Source organism: Aquarana catesbeiana, linkage group LG05 (genome assembly GCF_042186555.1).
Source record: "Aquarana catesbeiana isolate 2022-GZ linkage group LG05, ASM4218655v1, whole genome shotgun sequence".
NCBI lineage: Eukaryota > Metazoa > Chordata > Amphibia > Anura > Ranidae > Aquarana > Aquarana catesbeiana.
In genome coordinates this window covers 124,458,146-124,472,230 of record NC_133328.1, presented here as the reverse complement: position 1 = coordinate 124,472,230, position 14,085 = coordinate 124,458,146, and positions in this window count along the sequence as shown.

The following is a 14,085-nucleotide window of genomic DNA, read 5'->3' as shown; positions in this document are numbered from 1 at the left end:
TCAGTCGCCTTCTTAGCTGATGCAGCAGCAGATTTAGTGAAATCCGCAGCCAGAGCTTCTGCTCTCATTAATTCGGCTAGGCGAACAATCTGGCTTAAAGGTGACCTTACTTCCAAGAATAAGCTCTGTGGCATTCCCTTCGAAGGCAAACTCTTGTTCGGTTTTTCCTTAGAAGAGGTCTTAGCTCGTTCCTCTGAGAAAAGTAAACGATTCCCCTTTTCCCAAAGGAATAAGCCCCAGAATAAGAAGCCCTTTCGTGGCTTTCAAAACAAGGCTAATTTTAAAGCCAACAGGCAACAGACTAAAAAGAAATGGTCCTTTAACAAAGACAAGCAAAAAGGGGGGCTCCCTTCGCTCCTTCAGCCTCTTCCAAAAATACCCAGTTTGGGTTTGGGCTAGGGGGAAGATTGTGCCATTTCGCAGAAATTTCCACCAATTCCTTTATCCTTCAAACTTTGGAAAAGGGTTACAGGCTGGAATTCAAAAGTCTTCCTCCTCAGAAGTTTTTTCTTACCCACCTGCCGAGAGACCAAGAGAGACGGCGAGCCATGTTAAATTTGATTTCTGTGTGGGAAACAGAGGGAGTTATTTCTCCTGTTCCAGAAGTTCCGGGGATTTTATTCTCACGTCTTTCTGGTCAAGAAAGCTTCCGGCGGCTTTCATATGGTCATAAATTTAAGCGTCCTGAACAAATACATACTTTACAGACGTTTCCGAATGGAGAACATTTGTTCAGTAAGGAATCTGTTGCCAAAGGTCTTCATGGTGACCCTGGACCTTCAGGACGCTTATCTTCATGTACCAATCTACCAGAGCCACCGAAGGTTCCCCAGGTTTGCAGTTCTCGTGGGAAACGAGCCATCTCACTGGCAGTTCAATGCCCTTCCTTTTGGTCTCTCGGCAGCACCGAGGATTTTTACAAAAATCATGGCCGAAGTTGTGGCCTTTTTTCAGATTCAAAGTGTATCGATCGTCCCATATCTAGACGATTTTTTGATTTTTGCTCGAGACAAGGAGTCTCTCTTGTTCAAGACCTACAGTTGGTTTTGTGGACTTTTCAAAACTTAGGGTGGAAGGTCAACCAGCAGAAATCTTGCCTGGTACCCTCACAGAGCATACTTTTCTTGGGCTATCTAATAGACTCTGTTGCCCTAAAAAATTTTATTGCCGAAGAGAAGATTTTGAAAATTCTTCTCTGTGCAGGCCTTCAAGCTGCTCCCTCAGACCTCCCTTCGGCGGATCATGCAGTTGCTGGGTCTGATGACTGCGGCCATTCCAGGGGTGCCTTGGGCCCGATTGCACTCCAGACCCCTTCAGGCTTTTCTTTTACTCCATTGGGATCGGAGGAAGGATTCTCTGGATCAGCTGGTAAAGTTACCAGAAGGGAATTTTCTCAATCTCGCCTGGTGGGAGCAGCGAGAACATCTGCAGAGAGGGAAGGCTTGGACACAACATTCCCCGGTCAAAATTACCACAGACGCCAGTTTGGGTTGGGGTACTCACTCACAGGACTGGCAAGCACAGGGAACCTGGTTGCCAGAGGAAGCAGGCCGCTCGTCAAATTTCAGAGAACTTCTGGCTGTGAGGAAAGTACTTATATCTCTGGAAGAGAGGGTCTATTCAAAAGACCTATTGATATTTTCAGACAATGCCACAACAGTGGCCTACCTGAACAAGCAAGGGGGCACTCGCTCAGAATCGCTTCTGTTTTTAACACAGCAGATTCTGTCCTGGGCGGAGATCCATGTCATTTCAGTAAGGGCAGTCCACATCAAGGGGTCAGAAAATGTGCTGGTGGACTATTTGAGCAGGGTGAGCATCAGTTCCAGCGGTTGGGAACTACATCAAGGCACGTTCCAGGAGGTGGTGCTAAAATGGGGTCTCCCCACGGTGGATCTTTTTGCCTCCAGTCTCAACAAGAAACTGCCGGCGTTCTTCTCTCTGGAGAGAGAAACACAGTCCTTGGGGACGGATGCTTTGTCCTTCCCGTGGGACTTCACTCTGGCCTATGCCTTTCTTCCTTTCGCCCTCTTGCCCCTAGTGGTTCGGAAAATTATTCAGGACAGGGCAGAAGTTGTTCTGATTGCCCCCTGGTGGCCCAGGAGGAGTTGGTTCTCCTCTCTGAAGGCCCTATCTGTGTATCCTCCTTGGCCCCTACCAGTTCGGAAGGATCTTCTCCATCAGGGATCGGCGTTGCATCCAAACCCTCAGACCTTCCATTTGACGGCCTGGAGGCTGAGCGGCGCATCCTACAGTTAAAGGGGTGTTCAGAGAGGGTTATTTCAACTATCCTGTACAGCCGTAAGTTGGTCACAAGAGGAATCTATGGGAAAGTTTGGAAAACTTTTATTTCCTGGCAAAGGAAAACTGGTTTAGATTCTTTTTCCACTCCCTGTATATTGGATTTTTTGCAGGGGGGAGTGGAAAAGGGGCTCTCTGTCAGCACCCTTAGGGTTCAGATTGCTGCCCTGTCTTTATTTACAGAGAGAAGACTAGCGGAAGATCCCGTAGTCAGGAGGTTTCTTTTAGCCAGATCTAGACATACTCCCAGGGTCATCAAACATATTCCTCCCTGGGATCTGTCGTAGTGTTAAATGCTCTAACAAGGGCTCCTTTCGAGCCTTTGCATGAGGCTTCCCTGAAAATTGTTTCTTTTGAAGTTGTCCTTCCTTTTGGCTATTACGTCAGGATGAAGGATTTCTGATCTAGAGTCTTTCCTGTAAAGACCCCTTCCTCAGGATTCTTGAGGACAGGGTAGTGATTAGACCTGATCCTCTCTATTTACCCAAAGTTTCTTCCAACTTTCATAGGTCCCAGGAGATGGTCCTTTTCTAGTTTCTGCACCTCTCCCAAAAATACGGAAAAGGAAAGGTTTGGTCTTTTAGACGTAAAGAGGTGTCTTCTCCTTTATCTAGAGAAGACCAGTGGGTTTAGGAGTTCCTCCCAACTGTTGGTTTTGTTCAGTGGCCCTAAGAAAGGGTCCAAAGCATCTAAAAGTTCTATTGCTAGGTGGATTAGGGGAGCTATCTGTGAGGCATATAAAGCGTCAGATTGCATCCTTCCTTCTAGAATTGGGGCCCATTCAACGAGATCCATGGCCACATCATGGGCAGAAAGAGCGAGGGCTTCATGGGAAGAAATCTTTAAAGCTGCCGTCTTGTCCTCCTCTCATGCATTTGTCAAGCATTATAGAGTTCAGATGCTTTCCAGCCAGGACCTTTCCTTTGGTAGGAAAGTGCTTCAGGCTGTCGTCCCTCCCTAAGGTATAAAATCTTGCTTATCCTCTCAAGTAGCTGTCCTGGAAGGTGAGGGGGGAAAACCCCCGTTAGACTTCCAGGACAGCCTCTATATTCCCACCCTATTCTATTTTTGCACTGGTCGACCATGTTTACCTAGTGGTGGTGTGTTTTATGGTTTCTGTTTTTTTTCCTCTGCCGAATGCACCTTAGGAGGTTACTTGATCTTCTAAACAACTGAGGGTCAGAGGAAAGGGAGGGGCCTTTTAAATTGTATCTGATTTGTGTTTCCTGTAGAGGCCGGAGCCAATCATCTCTCAAGTAGCTGTCCTGGAAAGTTCCTGGAAATACCGTTACCGGTAAGTCTAACGGGTTTTTCAAGGGCTAGGAATACTTTTCAATTCACTGCACCTAAGCTGATCGATCAGCTTTGGTACATTCAGCCTGCCCATACGTTGTTCGAATCTTGGCCTGTTCTTCAGGATTCAAACTGTCTATGGCCAGCTTTAGTACAGATCAACTAGATAGGGAGTCTAAAAGCAGCCAGCACAAGATGTACCCTTTCTTTAGGAAACCCATAATGCTTGTGTCACCAGTGTTATGGTGAATGGTGTATTTTAATGTTTAAAATAAGATTATATAGACAAAAAATATAAAATGTACATTTCAAAGTTTATAAACATGGGCTGCCCACTCACTGAATGGGTAGATTTAACAGCAGCCCAGTGTGGGACTTTAAGTATTGTAGGTCAGTGGCTCTTGTTCCCCCATCATTACCTGTGACTGGATTAAGATGTACTGTTGCTTCTCAAATGCAAGTTTGCATCCTAGTTTGGAAATTACACACAAACTACGATAGATAGATAGATAGATAGATAGATAGATAGATAGATAGATTAAACTGGACTACTTGAAAAAACGGGGCCTATTGAGCGTGTTAGCAGTTTTATACAGAAAGTTAACTAACCCTTTGAATGTATTCTCTGTGTGCTCAGTTGCTGTGTAAGCTTGTATTGTTTTTAATTTCTAAATGTAGATGTCTTCTAACTTAATGAGAGACAATGGCCCACCATGAGACTAGCAGATGTTAGTGGACCTGGAAAGGTCTTTCTTTCCAGTGTTTTTTGTCATTGCATTTTAAATTACACGTTGCTATTTTCAAGGACTAGATTTTTTAAATTTCCAGCTGTAGGGGTAGTCTGGAATATTTGGTCACTTTGTCTTGTACAGTAGGAGTTTTCCTTGAGAAACCTTGTCTGCAGAAAAAGCTTAAATGGAATGCTCACGGGGGGATATATTAAAAATTGCATGGCTATTAATGAACATACTGATCAAAGAACATGTAGTAAGTGGAGACGTACACTGAGCAGAGTCTGGCTTTGATTCACCATTAAAGTTACTTTCACTTACATTTAATGCATGGCATTATAAATGGGTTCAGATGGCCGGTGACAATGAACAGAACTATTCAGACCTCTGCTGAGATGTCCATACTGTATATATAGAGATAGCATGCCAAACAAGTTCTGTAAACACAACATATTTTTCTCTGTAAATATTTTATTAAATGCTTTTTGAAGTTTGACCATTTTGCCTTCTATCCCTCCCTGTTGGGAGAGATGGGGCCAAATGCTTACTTCAGGAATTATGTTGGTAGTAAGGGGAAGAAAGCAGCAGGAACAATAATTATAAGTTAGGGTAGGTTTTCAAACTTTGTTTTTATTTGTTTTTTTTCTATGCCATGCCAACAATGGTAGACCACTGCCAACAGCCTCATAGCAGTGGTAGGAAGATATTGAGATCTGTGAGCAGTACCTGTTGTCTGCTTATGGTCTAATTTATATATATATATATATATATATATATATATATATATATATATATATATATATATATATATATATATATATATATATATATATATATATATATATTATTTTATATTCCTATTATGATGCGCCTGCAGATTTTATCTCAAGCCGGGCTGCCTGGGTCTATAGACTGCATTAAGATAAAATACCTTCTGCCTTTACAACTCCTTTAAAGTACATGCGAGTCCTCCCCTTGTAAGACAACCCATTCAGTTTAAAATGGAAATGAAAAAATGTGTGTGTGTGTGTGTGTGTGTATACAGTGCCTTAAAGTATTCATACCCCCTTGAAATTTTCCACATTTTGTCATGTTACAACCAAAAACGTAAATGTATTTTATTGGGCTTTTATGTGATAGACCAACACAAAGTGGCACATGATTGTGAAGTGGAAGGAAAATGATAAATGGTTTTCCACATTTTACAGAACATGTGAAAAGTATGGCGTGCATTTGTATTCAGCCCCCTTTACTCCGATACCCTAACTAAATTCTAGTGGAACCAACTGCCTTCAGAAGATACCTAGTTAGTAAATCTTCCACCTGTGTGTAATTTAATCTCAGTATAAGTTAGAGCTGCACGATTCTGGCCAAAATGAGAATCACAATTTTTTTGCTTAGAATAAAAAGATTACGATTCTCTCACGATTCTCGTGACGTAAAATCTTTCACATTATACAAAAAAATGGGCTAACTTTTACAGTTTTTTTTTTTTTTTTTTTTTTTTTTTTTTTTTTTTTATTCATTAAAGTAATTTTTTCCAAAAAAATTGCATTTGAAAGACCGCTGCGCAAATACAGTGTGACATAAAATATTACAACAACCACCATTTTATTCTCTAGGGCAGTGATGGCGAACCTTGGCACCCTAGATGCTTTGGAACTACAATTTCCATGATGCTCATGCACTCTGCAGTGTAGTTGAGCATCATGGGAAATGTAGTTCCAAAACATCTGGAGTGCCAAGGTTCGCCATCACTGCTCTAGGGTGTCTACTAAAAATATATATATATATAATGTGTGGGGGTTCTAAGTAATTTTCTAGCAAAAAAAAAATGATTTTAACTTGAAACCAACAAATGTCAGAAAAAGGTTTAGTGTTTAAGTGGTTACATTTTTTTTACTTACACACAGTCTATTCCATTGACAAATTGTTACAATGCTTATAGTTAAGTTCAACTGATAAAGAATGTTTTGATTCTTGGCAGACTGCCCAGTTTTTCTCTTCCTTTCTTTTGATGGCTGTGGCTTCAGAAGAGCAGAGAGAATTCGTTGCATAGAAAGAATTGTGAAACACTTTAGTAAAGATCGTGATAACGATTCTTGGCGATTAATTGTGCAGCTCTAGTATAAGTACAGCTGTTCTGTGAAGCTCTCAGAGGTTTGTTAGAGAACCTTAGTGAGCAAACTGCATCATGAAGGCTAAGGAACACAACAGGCAGGTCAGGGATAAAAGATCACCAAGAAACCTTATTAAGGAACACTCTGGACTTAAAAAACAACTTTAATGAAAATGATTAAATTAATTGATACAAAAAACTTCCACTAGTGCAAACATTTAAAAAATGACGTTGTTAACCCTCATTGCGGTTCTATTGAACACTCAGCTTCAGCTGCATTCTATGTGGATTGTTATACCCTTCGACTGGAGAAATTCTAGGGTTGGTCTCTGTGGATAGTGTGATTTACCTTTGGAATAATCATGTTTTTTATCCCACTGTCTGTGGAAGAGCCCACGTATCCCCATACACTTTCTTTTTAGTGTGGACTGTGTGTGGTGGTATATGAGGTGTGCTGCCAGCAGGTATCAGAGTTATTTGACAACGTTGTCATTTTTTAATGTTTTGCACTAGTAGTAGTTTTTTTGTATCAGTTCATTTAATCATTTTCATTAAAGTTGTTTTTTTAAGTCCAGTGTGTTTCTTAATAAGGCTTCTTGGAGATCTTTAATCCCCATTTTTTTCTGTTTATTCATGACCTTAATGAACCACATAAGTTAATTTAGGTGGTGGCCCCAGCATAGGGATACTGTTCTGACCTTGAACCACCTTGTGCATCAACTAATTATTGGTCTGCCTGGGTGTCGTGGTTTTTTTTTTTTGTTTGTTTTTTTTTTTTAATACATTTTTGAGGTCAGGGATAAAGTTGTGGAGAAGTTTAAAGCAGGGTTAGGTTATAAAAACAATATCTCAAGCTTTGAACATCTCATGGAGGACTGTTCAATCCATTATCCGAACATAGAAAGAGTATGGCACAACTGCAAACTTACCAAGGGATGGTCGTCCACCTAAACTTACAGGCTGGGCAAGGAGAGCATTAATCTGAGAAGCAGCCAAGAGGCCCACGGTAACTTTGGAGGAGCTGCAGAGATTCACAGCTCAGGTTGGAGAATCTGTCCACAGGACAACTATTGGTCGTGCACTCCACATATCTGGCCTTTATGGAAGAGTGGCAAGAAGAAAGCCATTGTTGAAAGACAGCCATAAGAAGTCATGTTTGCAGTTTGCAGGAAGCCATGCAGGGGAAACCGCAAACATGTGGAAGAAGGTGCTCTGGTCAGATGAGACTAAAATTTTACTTTTTGGCCTAAAGGCAAAATGCTATATGTGGTGGAAAACGAACACTGCACATAACACTGAACACACCATCCCCACTGTGAAACTGCGTGAAACTTCAGCAGGGACAGGGAAGCTGGTCAGAGTTGGGAAGATGGATGGAGCCAAATACAGGGCAATCTTAGAAGAAAACCTGTCAGTCTGCAAAAGAGTTGAAACTGAGGTGGAGGTTCACCTTCCAGCAGGACAACGACCAAAAACATACAGCCAGAGCTATAATGGCATGGTTTAGATCAAAGCATATGCATGTGTTAGAATGGCCTAGTCAAAGTCCAGACCTAAATCCTAGATCGCTCTCATTGCTGAGACAGTGAAAAGGGAACGAATACCCATCTATCTGCTAGTAGAAACTGGACCTCCAGAACTGATCAGCCTTGCACAGGGTGCCAATAAACTTGTAGGCTGTGCTGTCTATTTTATTAAATAGTTATTTGTAAAAGGAGATGAAATATTAGTTTTGTAAACGTAAAAAATGTAACCTAAACTTGTACTATTATACATTTCCTAAAAATGTAATAAAAAAATAATCATACTGCAAGTATGCTTGTTTGTTTTTTTTTTTTTTGTTTTTTTTGTTTTTTTGTGTGACCAGGCCAAGGACATGTATCCATTATACCTTGCTGACAGCTCCCTATTTTGCCCTCTGTGTTGAGGACTTCATGCTTTCAAGGAATTAAGATAATTGGTTTGGTAACAGATACTCATGTGTGTGCAGATGTATTGTGTATGCCAGCAAAGTGGAGAAAGTCATAATGCCTGCTGAAGATCATACAGTTGGGATTGATAATGGAATTCATGTATCAGGCTGATTAGTCTAAATATAGCCTTGCACTCTGGCAGTATTTGTCAGTTGTCTGGCCCTTGTTAGTACAGCTCAGCTTCTAGTATGTATCTATACATCAGACAGTTTGCATAATGTAAGACAATTGTATGTAAATATATGTTAGCCCAGCTGCCCATATGGCTGCCATGATTGACTCAAACATTCTTGCTTTCGTTTTGCACTGTGTGACTTAAATTAGCAAGCCATAAGTTATGAATTGGCTTTTGAGCAATTTAATTGTAAATGTAGGTAGTTCTGATCTTGAAATGATTTCAGTGATGAGGTTTTTGATGGGGATTGAAGGGCTGCTGGGGAGGTATTTATTCAGTGGGCGCTGACAGGGTTGTAATTTTGTTATGGTAAATTTAGGAGAAAATTGTGCATTAGTTATGGTAGTCACATTTCAAAAGCTTAGGAATGCATGGTGGGACTTGGACAAGACTGTGGTAATCACAAGGGATTAATAAAATAGCAGAGTCTTTTCAAAGGGTGTGAGTTTTTTAAAATCTTTTTTGCATGTAGCTTAATTTCTTTAGCTAATTTTAGACATTCAAGAACTATTGCAGACTATCTGACTGCCTGAAAATATTTTTCTAGTCCGGTATGTTGAGGTTGTCTAAACATAATGGTTTATCAAAGCAAGACCAAACGCCTAACAGGCATTTAGCTGACTGATATTTTCACTTATACCTGGTCAAGACAAGGTGTGTGTGTGTGCATGTAATATTCTATAGCTTGCAGAGAGGTAGTCCAGGCTCCAAAGTGCATTGAAGGACTCTGACCCATGTTTATTTGTTACACAAAACAAAGGGGATCTGTCTGCATCTTCCAATACACAATGAAATATTCAGTCCCCTGTGAGACAATATGGGCCTGAAAATACACTGCTCATCTCAGAGAAATATTAAATTATGCCCCAGGTGGTGAAAAGGTTTGGTCAGTGCTTGACCCCCCGCACACTGTAAGACAGACTTACCACTACCAACAGCTTATGTTCTAAAATGTTGTAGTCTAGGTGGCAGTTAAACACCATCAAAGATGTTACCCTGGACCCAAAGGAGCTGTTTGTCACATACCAACACCTTTTGTTTGAGGATATGGATTTGAACACCAGCTACCAAACAATGAGCACTAGAGAGGGCTTGTATTTTAAAAGAGCCAAGAAGGGACTCTCAAGTTTCATTCTTTGGCCTGGGCCATCCATTTTAGCGGAGCATGGTCTAGAGTTAGTCTTAAAATGATGTCCCAGTAAATAGTATTGCAATGCCTGCAGTGTCCACCTAATAGCCAGACACTCGCTCTCCAGTGCTATAGTTCTTTTGGCTGAAGTCACCTTTTGACCTAGACTACCGGATGCTCTTCAGAAAGTCTGGTGCTATCAGCACTGCCTCTTGACAAAGGGCATGTTTCATACTCCTGGCTTTTTCTGCATCGGGAAACCAGTTACTCAACGTAGCATTCTTCCCTGTGGCCAGGTTGGTCAAAGATCCTGCTACGGTGGCAGAATTCGAGAATGAGCCATCTATAGTATCCTACAGTGCTCAAGAAGGTCCTAAATTGTTTCTTGCTCAAATGTAGGCCAATCCCTGATCACTTCCACCTTTTTTGTATTTGGGTTTTTTCAGGCAACACCCAATAGTGTAACCAAGGTACTGTGCCTCTTCCTGATTTATGGCATATTTCTTTGGATTCACTGTTGACCCTTCTCCCCTGGGTACAGGCCATCTTGAATTCCCCAAGAGAAGATGACTCTCCCAGTCATTACTAAAGACTGCTTTATTATCTGGTTAGGCCACTGCAAAATGCACATGATGCTTAAAGTGTCACTTAACCCACATCATAAAAAACTATTAATAAGTGCTGTATTCCATACTGTTCATACTCAGCCACTATGAGATTTGTTTTCTGTGCAAGAAACCTGCTTGATTCTGCTGTTCTCTATCTCCACCTTCTGTCCAAGTCCCCAATTCAGCTAGAGATTTTGCAGAGCAGTGTTGGCATCTCTGCACATGCTCAGTTTTTAGTGAGTTTCTATGCTGAGCATTTTTCCCCTATCACATCTGAGCAGCCCATGTGACTATAGAGTCACACATGTGGGTGTATACACGGTGGTAAATGACAGCCCGCTTCCTCCATGCCCACTAACCAGCTAAACACAATGGTGGCAGGATATTACATGTAGATTGAGAGAGGCTTTACCTCTCTCTTATTCTAAGGCACAGGCTGGAGGGGCGTGACACAGCCTGTGACTGGCAGAAATCCGCCCACACTGTTATTGCCAAAAAAAAAAAAAAAAGATTTGTTTTCAAATATATATTTGTTTGACAATTTAAAGAAGTTTATTGATGGTAAATATTTTTGCTCTGTATCCCAAAGGTTGTTTTTTATATATTTTTTTTCTTTCTGCAAGGAGGGAGAAAGATGCAATGTATCTTGTATCTTAACTCTCTATTCAGAGAGAGCGATGCAAGAGACGCAGGGACAGGCTTCACCATTACTGATCACTGTGGTAGCCAATCAGAAGCTATCACAGCAATCAGATGACCTGGAAGTTTCATGTTGCGATTGTTCGTATGGGAATTGGAACTCTCGGTGAGACCCCGGTGGCATGCTCCCAGCACAAAGACGGATACACATATATACAGCCCCACAGAAAAAAGCCAAGTCCAGTAGAGACTCATTTGTAGGCAGGAAGGTACCATGGGATACATAGTCCTTAGTGTTGAAAAATAAACAGGAAATGCTGCAAAGCATGCAGACAATCCAGGAAGATTTAGAAATAGATGGCCAGCACACAAGCAGCACTAACAACATGAAAGGTGATTTATCAGGTAAGTTTTTATATTGGATCGTCAAAAATAAGTATTCTCTGTATTACAATGGTGATATTATAAAGTTAAAGTTTTTGCCATAGACACCCTTTAACAGATATTTTCATTATCTTTAAAATTGGCCACACTCTTTGTTGGTACTGTGATAAAATCAGGCATGCTGTGTATGTCAATGAACTTTTCTACTACAAAAGCTATAAACATTATATACAGTAAGCCATGGGCATCTGAGGCAGTGCAAGGGTAAGAATATATGTGTATTTTCTCAGTTCTAAGAAAAGCATAAGATATGCTGAAGATCTACAGCTAACGATTAGATTGCATACATTGTGCTGTATGGTTGGCTGCTCGTATTTGTTATGCATATCCTATATATCTTGCAAGTTCAACTTCCACATTTGTACTTTCATTGGTGGAAATGCATGAGAGGTAGACATAATACCTGAAGATTTGAATGTATTTGGATGGTGCTGCATCACAATATATCTATAATACATGTGCATTGGTTAAGATAAAATATGTGTTCTGAGATGTGCTGTTCCACGTCTTTCTTTTTTATATAGACTTTGATCTTTTTTATTTAAATAGAAGTCTTGTATCCATATATTCCTTTCTTCTTAGAAGCTTAGCTCTCTTGGTGAAAAAAAAACCCCTGAATTTTGAGGTGTATAGGCACATCCATTAATCTAAGCTGACAGATTACTGAAGGACACCAATTAAGTAAAGCCTAGGTTTGTAGTATAGTTAGGTATATTCCTAGTAGATAGGCCCTCACCACTGACAGGTTCTGATGTCTTCTGTGACATGGTAGGTCAGGTCAAGGTAGCCATATGTGGCTACTTTGATCCACTCTAAGCTGTTTGAAATATATGATAATAGTACAGTATGTGCTGCCCTTTTAAACACTTGTTTGATTTGTTGTATAACTACTTTTTAATATAAATTACATTTGAGTTATAGGAAGATATAAAAGGCACATTAAAGCAGTAATAAACACTGCATGATCACCAGTACCTTCAGGTAAGTTTATAATAAAGCTTACCTGTAGGTACAAGGAATATCTCCTAAAGGTGCATAGTTTTTTGGAGATATTTCCATCTGTAGCACCCATTGACATCACCGGTGCATGTGCACTGCAATCTGATTGGGTGGGTGCTGTCAATTCCGAGTGCAGTGCCACGATCATGGCCTCCGTGTGCATGTGCTGGAGTGATGTGTCATCGCAGCTTGACCATTCAAACAACTGAAGACCGGGTGAAGATGGAAGCCCTGGCAACATTAAAAGCACACCGCTGAAGGGCTTTGTTATAATGTAAGTCTTTCATAATGTGCTAGTATGACGTTTTTTCTTTCATTCACGACTTTACTACCACATTAATGGTCTGTAATCATTAAAACATCATTCAATGCACTTTTGACATGCAAGCTGTGCAAGTACCCGAATTTGACCTGTTTTCAGCCTCTTGTGGTCTCTGTACAGCAGAGCTGGAATGTGAGGGGAAGAAACTGTTCAAGGAACAATCAGTTCATGTGCTGACAAAAAAGCATGCTGATAGGAGAAAAAGCAGAGTGGCATAGAGATGATGTCATCACCGTTCTGCTTCTCCTTTTACTGTGCAGTCACAGGCTGAGCAGGGTTAGGAACAGAAAAAAGTACCACAGGGAAATCTCTGAATTTAAGGGAATATTTCAGCAGAAACAGTTTTTGTTCTCTTTTAAACACTTAAAGACCACCCCATAGCTGTTGTACTGCTACAGGATGGCTCTCTGTGAAGAATCACGTGTGTGTATATATACGTGATTCTGCACTTCTGCCTGCAGGGGGCACACTTCTGCCGCCGGTGGATTTTTAATACAGAAATGCTGACTTACTGAAAAGTATGTTCATGTACAGTAGAGTATGCACTCAATACTTGGTCGGGGCTCCTTTTGCATGATTTACTGCATGGAGGCAATCAGCCTGTGGTACTGCTGAAGTGTTATGAAAGCCCAGGGTTTTTGATAGTGGCCTTCAGCTCATCTGCACTGTTGGGTGTGATATCTATCATCTTCCTCTTGACAATACTCCACAGATTCTCTATGGGGTTTAGGTCAGGTGGGTTTGCTGGCCAATCAAACACAGTGATACCATGATCATTAAACCAGGTATTGGTACTTTTGGCAGTGTGGGCAGGTGCCAAGTCCTGCTGGAGAATTAAATCAGAATCTCCATAAAGCTGGTCAGCAGAGCAAAGCACGACGTGCTCTAGAATTTCCTAGTAGAGGGCTGCGCTGACTTTTAACTTGACAAAACACAGTGGACCAACACAAGCAGATGACATGGCTCCCCAAATCATCACTGATTTTGGAAACTTCACACTGGACTCGTGCAACTTGGAGTCTGTGCTCCAAATGAAATGCAACATTTTTTTATTTTTTATTGGCCTTATGTAATATTCTAATTTCCCAAGATACTGAAATTTGGATTTTCACTTGCTGTAACCCATAATTGTCAAATTTAAAAGAAATGCTTAAAATATATCACTTGTGTGTAACGCATCTATATAAAATATATGTTTCACTATTTGAATAGAATTACTGAAATAAATTAACTTTTTGATGATAGTCTATATTTTGAGATGTACATGTGTGTAGCTTATTTATACACACACACTAGGGTCTGTTTAGTCAGGAGCCATTTCATCTACCAGCATGTTCCTCTGTGTGTGTGGA